Consider the following 8,289-nt stretch of genomic DNA (forward strand, 5'->3'; position numbering starts at 1 on the left):
CATTTTCCCCATTTTTCCCCATTTTTCTTCCTTTCCATTTCCATTCTCCTTTCCCATTTTCAAAGTGGCTGTTTCTTCTTTGCCTTGCTTTCGTCTGTGTGTGATAAATTCATTTATGAACTGTGATGTGGGTTTTTGCTGATGCTTCCTTTCTTTCCACAGCTGGGACTGCAGTGCCTCTTCCAGCACCAGCAAATAACCTATTCAAACATCTTCAGAAACTTTGCAGGCTATGGGTTTTAGTTTTATTGCTTCTTTTGCTGTGTCTGGAATCTGACTTCTCAAAGAGTAAGAGTAGCAAAACTAACTGGAAACATTTAATACTTCATCAGGAACATAACGACTTCTCTATTGGCATAAAAAAAATCTTTGTTGGCTGTGGTCTCTTCTAAGACTAATTTGCCATTTCTGAGGGGCTTCCTCTGCCTTCTGGGGTGCCTCAGGGCACCATGAGGGAGCAGTGCTGCAGCAGGGCCCCAGCACTGGGGTGGTCCAACTGTTTTTCTTCAGCAGGGAGGTGACAGCTGAAACCATGGCTTCTGCCTGGAGCCTGTCTGGGAAATATTCCTGGTTGCACTTCACCTTCATGTCATTGTGAGAGTGTTTCAGACAGCAAGTCCAGAGTCAATGAGCATTAACATGCTTTAACAAGCACCTCGGAGCATCATGGCAAATCACTTTGCAGGCAACAATGGCTTGGATGATTTCAAGCAAGACTAGAGTGGTGCTGGTCAAAAAGGTGAAAAGTTGTAGAGAGCTCACTTGGACACTGACCTCGCATCAATCCTGCTATTGGCATCCTGAAAAGCTTGGAGTCCTCAGAACTCATAGGACAGTGTCTAAAACAGTGTCTAAAAGCATCTTATTTCATCTTTAAATTAGATGTTAGTCACAAATGCCTTACTCAGAGGGTGGTGAGGCACAGGAATGTGTAGCCCAGAGAAGTAGTGGATGTCCCAGTCCTGGCAGTGTTCAAGGCCAGGTTGGATGGGGATTTGAGCAGCCTGGTCTAGTGGAAGGTGTCCCTGCCCATGGCAGGGGATTGAGACTAGATTGATCTTTCTATGGTTCTGTGATTATATATTATCTGTCAAGCTAAGAAATTCCCTTATTTCCCCGTGGATGAGGTCTCAGTGTTCCATACCTCCCACTGACTCACTGTGATTCCGTGTTTGAATCTGAATGTAAAGATAATACAAGTCCAACTCAACTTGCTTTCTCCAGGCTTCAAGTCTCCATGAGCGTAAAGGCTCCCAGGAAGCTTCTGGTAGCAGTGGTCAAGCCCATTTTTGTTTCCTGAGATACTGGTGCTACTTTGGGGGATAAGAAAAAGCTAGGATAACGCTCAAGACAAAAAAGAAGCATTTTTTTTCTCTTGACTGGAACCTGGCTATTAGAGGCTTTTGGACTAATTGATTCCCTGAGCACCTTTGGGAAATTAGGCAAACCCTTCCTGTCCAGATCAGTTCTCTCAAAAGGTGACTCAGCCCTTGTCACTGCAAAATATTGTTGTTTTTGTCTCAGCTGCAAGGTCATGTCTGGATTAAAATATTTTCAGTTTGCTTTTGATGAATATTCCCCATCTGAAGGCAAGTGAGAAAGGCTTTTTATTTCCCTTCAGAACATTCACCGTTTGCACAGACTTAAACAGCCCTTCCTCTGGGACAATGTCACATACTGAACATCCTAGGAAGGCTAAAACCAGCCACTAGAAAAAAACCTGAACTTCCCTAAACACTAGGGAATGAAAAATGCCACTAAATATGGAAAGCAAGGGCTTTTAAGTGATTATTCTTTGCAAAACTTTGTATTATAATTGTCACTCTTAGAGTAGCACCTATACAGAGTAATTCAGATTAGCTTTCCCCTGAGATAAGCAGCGCTCAAAGTCCTTATAGTAGGTGGCAATCCCCATAATAGCAAGAAGATTAATGCTGAAGAGAATGAAGTATTTCACAGGTGAATGTCCTGCTCAGTAAAGCTAGACAAAAAGCCTTCTTTTCACACTCCATTTTCCTCCAGCAAAGAAGGACAAATTAGCCTGCACGATGTGACAGACTAATGACTTCCAGTCTTCAGGCCAGGTCACTGTGGATAAATCTGCCTGGGAGACCTTGGGCAGACATGAACTCCCTTGCCAGGGCTCAGGGCAGATGAGATGGAAGCCAGCTTTGAGCCAAAAGCTGGGTGACTAGGTTATCATAGCACTGAGGTGGTTTCCCTCTGCCTGGCTGGTGTAACCCAGAGGGAAAAGCAAAGAGCAAGAGGAAGGATAATTATGTAGTTTGAAAGAATTGAGAGAGTGAGTGACATCTCTAAGGTCACTTACAGGCCCTGCCTTGGATTGCAACAGGGCACAGGAGTGAAAAGCAAAAATGAAATCCCATTTTCTGGAGTGTGAGCAACCCAACATTGTCTGACATGGGTTTAGAAAATATTTTGTATAGATGAAACATTCATCTCTTCTTTCTGACTCTGCTGGCTCCAGCTTTACCAAGCTGCATTTTTCTTCACAAATTTCTTTCAGGTTTTCTCTATTCCACCCTGGACCCCTGGGTGAAGAGTTGCACACCAGCAGGGAAGGTGAGTGCACACAGAAGGAATGTGAGTGCTGGAGGAAGCCGGGCTGCCAAACAGCATCTGCGTCTACTGTTGAGGGCATCGCTGACACACTGAGTTATTTCTGCTCTGATATTACCCGGCTGTCTAATTAAAGACAAGGTTAAAAGCACCGCCTGAGATTTAAAGTTGTGAATACTTACAAGCGGAGATTTCGGATTTTGCTTTGGTGTTTAAAAGGTCAGAAGCTTTATGGCTCCTGCCCGTCACTGGTGAGATGCATCCCAAACACCCTCTCAGGTAGCACAAGCCTGGTTTTAGGACACCAGGACAGCAGAGAAGTATTCCCCTGCCAGGGCTGATCAGAAAAGGTTGCTGTAACGAGAAACCTAGGTAGATTTTTCAGACTCAAAAATGCTTGGTAAAAATATTGAGGGATTTTTGGATATAGCAAATGAAACAGTTTTTGATTGCAACCAAGTCACTGTATCAGTTAACACATAAAGTGCAGGGATAAATACTATTTTTCCATTAGGTTTTATTTGGAAATCAAAAGAAGTACAAAAACATATCTTAAATCCAGCTTCTTATCCTTGCCAAAGAGCATGAGTCACACATTACGGTATTCATAGAGAAGCCAGCAAAGCTTGGAGAAATATTTTGGTATTAGGTTTCTATTCCATATCCAGAACCAGACAAACCTAACTGAGGGTGAAATCTGAGAATAACAACAGTGGTCAAGATTCTTGAACTCAGGTGCCTAGAAGATAATTTTGTTCTTGGGGGCTCTGGTAAAAAATAATGTCATTAATCGATTTTGTCATCTACAAAATTTCCTAAAATTTAACTGGCAGTGGAGGTGTGCACTACAAAAGAAACTGGAGTGGGGTTCAAGCACCACTTGTAGGTGTTTGTATGTGAACTAGGGACAATGCTCTCATTACAGTAAATACGGATGGTGCCTCCAATAAAGTTGTAATAAATAGAGTCTGGAGTCTGAGTTAGTTACTCAGCTAACTAACAACCATGTGACTCAGGGTACACCAAATTATACAGAATGCTCCATGGTGTGGAGCCTGGATTTCTGGATTTCTATTGAGTATGAAAGGAATATAGACACTTAGGCCTCATGTACACACTGGCACTCATGTGTTTTAGCATGCAACTGAATCCCACACCAGATGTTAAAATATGGGCCATCTGTGCAACTGTATTCAAGATGTCTCGAGCCATGTCTAAACAAGTTGTGCCTCAGCAGCCACAACTCCATACAGAGGTTACTCCTCAAAGCACACCACACCCCTGCTCTTGCACATCTGTTTCTTCACAGCAAGGAGGCTGAGCTTCTCAAAGTACTCCTGAACCAAACCCGAGATGAGCACCTGGGCCCAAAGCAAAACGACAGAAGTTTCTGCCCACATGGACAACACACAACACATCCTCAAGCTGCAAGATTTACCTTACCATGCCCTGTATCCGCAAGCAACAGGCTTGAAACCCAAGTGTGAACTTCAGCCAGGGGAATATGGAGTCAGTCAGGACTAACACTGACAGCCTGAACTATCTACCTTGCACTGAGCTGGTGGGATAGGTGTTGAGATTCCTGACAAAAACTATTTTGTTTCATGCTGTTTCCATGAAAGCCAATCTTAGAAACCAAACATACAAAACTTGTAGACTCCCTGGCCTATCTTAGAACTGATCTGGGCTTCCAAATATTTTTAAGAATTCTTCAGGTTTTTTTTCTTTTTTCTTTTTTTTCTCCTTGATTTTTATTTCTAAATTTTTATTTAGAACTCATTTAGAATTCTAAATTCTAAATCTGTTTTCCACAGAAAATTGTACCATAAGTCTGGCCACATGTTCTTCTTACATGGAGCTTTAAATCTCTGTGGGGTGACACTGGAAATCGAGTGCTTAGGTTCACAAAGCTCCATGCCATATCTAATCTATATAACAAAGGACGGGAAGAGAAGGAAAATAAGCCCAGAAGTTCTCAGAGTTAAACATCTGACAGGGTGAGGAATGCTGACAGAGGGTGAGGCTCCTGCTGCAGCCCAGCGAGAGGCTGCAGTGATGTTGCAAGTGTGACACTTAAGCAAGGCTGTCCCAGTAATTGAAAACAGCCTGAGCACTCGGTGTCACCATCGCTGCAAAGGACACCAAACAATATGACAAGTGTGTCCAACAGAGCACAATGAGGCAAAGCCCTGAAAAATGAGAGAAGATTACAGTATTGGGAGCAGCAACTGGTGGTCAGGTCCCCTCAGCTCTGCTTTTTGCATCACCATTCCTGGGTTCCAGCTTCCTAAGGAGCTAGGGCTGGAGAGCTGAGCGCTAGGCATTGCTTTCCCCTCGTGCAGCCCATCCTCCCCGACCTCATGTGATCCCACAGGGGTGATCTGCTGAGGCACAGGCTGAAGCCTAGAGATGTTTCCTGGGAAGGGATGGGCCTCACCATATGTACAGGGCACTTTTATAACCCTGCTCCCTGGACTGAGCCTGAGAAAACAACAAACAAGCCGATGACAAAGGGTCGCATTGCCATGTAAGGTTGGAACTAATGATATAAATACACTTTGAACAAGACATCTTTATCAAGAGAGGAAGTATTAAGAACTACATTGACCAGGCAACACAGGAGAAAGGAGGATAAAGAGGGATTGAGATAAGGTTAATGAAGAATGACAAATAGAGCCAAGTGGCTTTTTCCTGTTAAAGAAAACCCGCCCCTTCTACTTATTGAGCTCAAGTATAGAGAGGGGACTTTCCTGAGCCAAGGACCCCAGCAGAAAAGGGAACTGGCACTCTAGAAACCCAGACCCTCTCCTTTACAAATATGGGGTGCAGCTCCAGTCTAGCCACAGGTCAGCCTGTTATTCATGGGAAGCCCGAAGGGGAGCACATGGATCATTCCCATAAGGCAGAGCATTTCCCTTGGGGCATGGCCAGCCCAGGGCAGTTTCTGGCATGCAGGCAGTACTTTGATGACTTGAGACACGGCTTTTACTGCTCTCCCTGCAGCCAGGGAAAGCCAAATGCAAACATATGCAGGTTGAGCCAGGCAAAAACATACTTGATTGCCTCGAGTTGTCATTTTTTCATTGCAGAAAAGTTCCAAGAAGGATAATAAACTGAAAGGATTAATTAAAGAACAAGAATTAATCAAAAGCAGAGTACTACCTTCTGACTAACAGACCCTATTGCACTTGCAGAGAGAATTGTTTCCATCCCTCCACGGCGAGGTTTTAATTTCTAATAATTGAAGTCCTTCCAGCCATTTGCAAGCAAACTTTCCTGGCTGCGACCTGACCTGAATCCCTCCGCTGATGACAGCCTTTCTTGTGGATGAAAAAAGCAGCATGTTCATCAGCAGTGCTGGGAGACCAGGAAAAGCCCGTCCCAGTAACTGGCTGGCTCCAACAAAACTGAAGCCAGTGGAAAGAATCCAAATTACTTTCGAGGACGCTGGCTCAGGGCTTTTGAGATTTCAGGCGAAGATGACAGGGCTAGAAGTCACAGGAGCAGAGCAGGTGTGAAGGTCACAGGGAGATTTATATGACAGCACCCAGGGCAGAGCCCTGCCAGACTCCTGCAGAGCTGGGTCTGCCTCCACCAGCCCCTCTCGCTAATGGGTGAGCTTGTACAGAGCAGTGCCGGGGCTCTCAGACCAGTCACAGCCCTGAGTTAATTGACCTGACCAACTTGCCCTCTCTGCCCCCATGCTGTAAGTAGCCTTGTCTCCAGCCCTGTCTCTGGCTCCGTGTCCTGTTGCTCCTGAGCAGGCTGCCTAGATAGAACCCGGATCTTGCCTTGTCCAATGGCCACTTGGTGGCCAACAGGAGTGGTCACTGCTCCTGGCCCACTGCTGACCAGGTCAGGGATGGCACAGTCTGTGCTGGGATCACCCCCACTCCCAACTTTTCCCCCTTGTGGAACAGCCCCACTCCTACTGCTCCTGAGCAGTCACTTCAATATCATTCATAGCCCACACATGAGGATCCCATGAGTAGCTAATGATGGCTCCTGCAGTCACTCTAAAGTTCTTTCCATACTCTGCTTCACTGGCCTTCCAGCCTTGGCAAGTGGGCAGTGCTGCTTTCCTGTAAGTAAGGCAGCAGGCATAGGCCTCCTCCCTGCAAGCCCGATCAAGAGAGGAGACCTTCAAGCACACCTCAAAGGCATCCAGTTTTCTCTGGGCAAAGAGGGATTCAGTTCCCAGGCCAACCAACTCAATACTCCGTCCAATTTTAAGTTCTGAAGAAAGCAGTTAAGTGAAAGAGTGGGTTTACACATAGATATAATTAGGCTAAAAGTAGAGTGATACGTCATGGCAAATTGTATGGTATAGACAAATTTTTAAAAATAAAATAAAATTTAAAAAACTCTAAAACCAGCTTCATATACACACATCCATACACTTCCATGGTTTCTATTAGCTCACCTCAGACAAAAGGATGTGGACATTCTTATCAATCTCAGGTTTGGATTTGGGAAATCTATATATATTACTTAAGGCCTAAGGTATCCAGCAATTAGGCAAGATTGTAACAGCCCATTTCTCGGGCATGCTGTCAGTCTTAGCATGCTATCAAAATATATGTGCAACTCAGGTTGATACTCTCTTGGTATGATGTGCAGGAAGATCATCACCTGAAAGTGTATCTAAATAGCAAAACATTATTAAAGATTACTTATGTTTTGATAAGGCATAAAAAATTTGAGAAAGGGCTAGTGGTAATCAAAAGATGGATGGGAAACTCTTAGTAGTTGTTCTTCCCATCAGAAAGATTTATGACCTCTCAAAAGAGCTGCAGAAGGACTTCCCAGCTCTTACCTCCAGGCAACAAAACATGTGGTGCTGAAAACTGGCAGTTGCTAAGAATATCTCTAATGAAACATTTCACATGGCATCCTTTGTGTTTCCACATGGAGCCTTTTTGACCTCTAAAAGCTGGTCCTTCTCATCACTTTTATCCCACGCAAATATAAATGTTCATTGCTGCTTCACTTCATGAGCTGATATGCTGAGATGCAGCTTCAAAGGAGCCTGTTCCCCAAGAGCTGAGATGTACAGTACAGGCAGGTCTGTGCCTCACTGCACAGCCACCACATCACTCGTGACAGCTCAAGATATTTGTTCCAATAACATTTCCAGCGCTCCTTTTAACAATAATTTAACTTTGTGTTTTAATAAAAAAGGCAGATGTAGGCTGCAACAGAACAATTCCCTGCGTGAAATAACTTTGAACTCCAGACAAACATGCTTTAATAGACTTCCCTCACATATCATTTGACTAGTTTTCAAATGTACAGATGCTATCCAGTTACTATCACTTTGCTGGCAGCTGCTTCACAGACCTTTTCTACAGTAAAAACAAGCCATCAAAAATGACAGCACAAGAAAAATATGGCCAAAGTGATAGCATTTGGTAAAAGTACCATCTGCGTATTTAAAAGCAACAAGCATTTAATATCCTGCAGTCACTCTTGTTTTTCAAGCTTTTTATGGTTCTGAAATATTTGCAGGACAAAGGTCCCAGAAGTCCCAGGCGAGGGGAGAGATCCACTGCTGCAAAAACAAACCCAGAATGAAACAGCTCGTCAATGAGATCAGAAAAGAAATGTCACTCACTCCACTGTGTCGCTGCAGTTGGTGTATAGAGCTGCTTCTTTTCCCACCCAAACCCCCCTCCTTTTGACCCATCCCTCCTTAGACAGAGGAAGGGG

Source organism: Anomalospiza imberbis, chromosome 2, assembly GCF_031753505.1.
Source record: "Anomalospiza imberbis isolate Cuckoo-Finch-1a 21T00152 chromosome 2, ASM3175350v1, whole genome shotgun sequence".
Lineage (NCBI taxonomy): Eukaryota > Metazoa > Chordata > Aves > Passeriformes > Viduidae > Anomalospiza > Anomalospiza imberbis.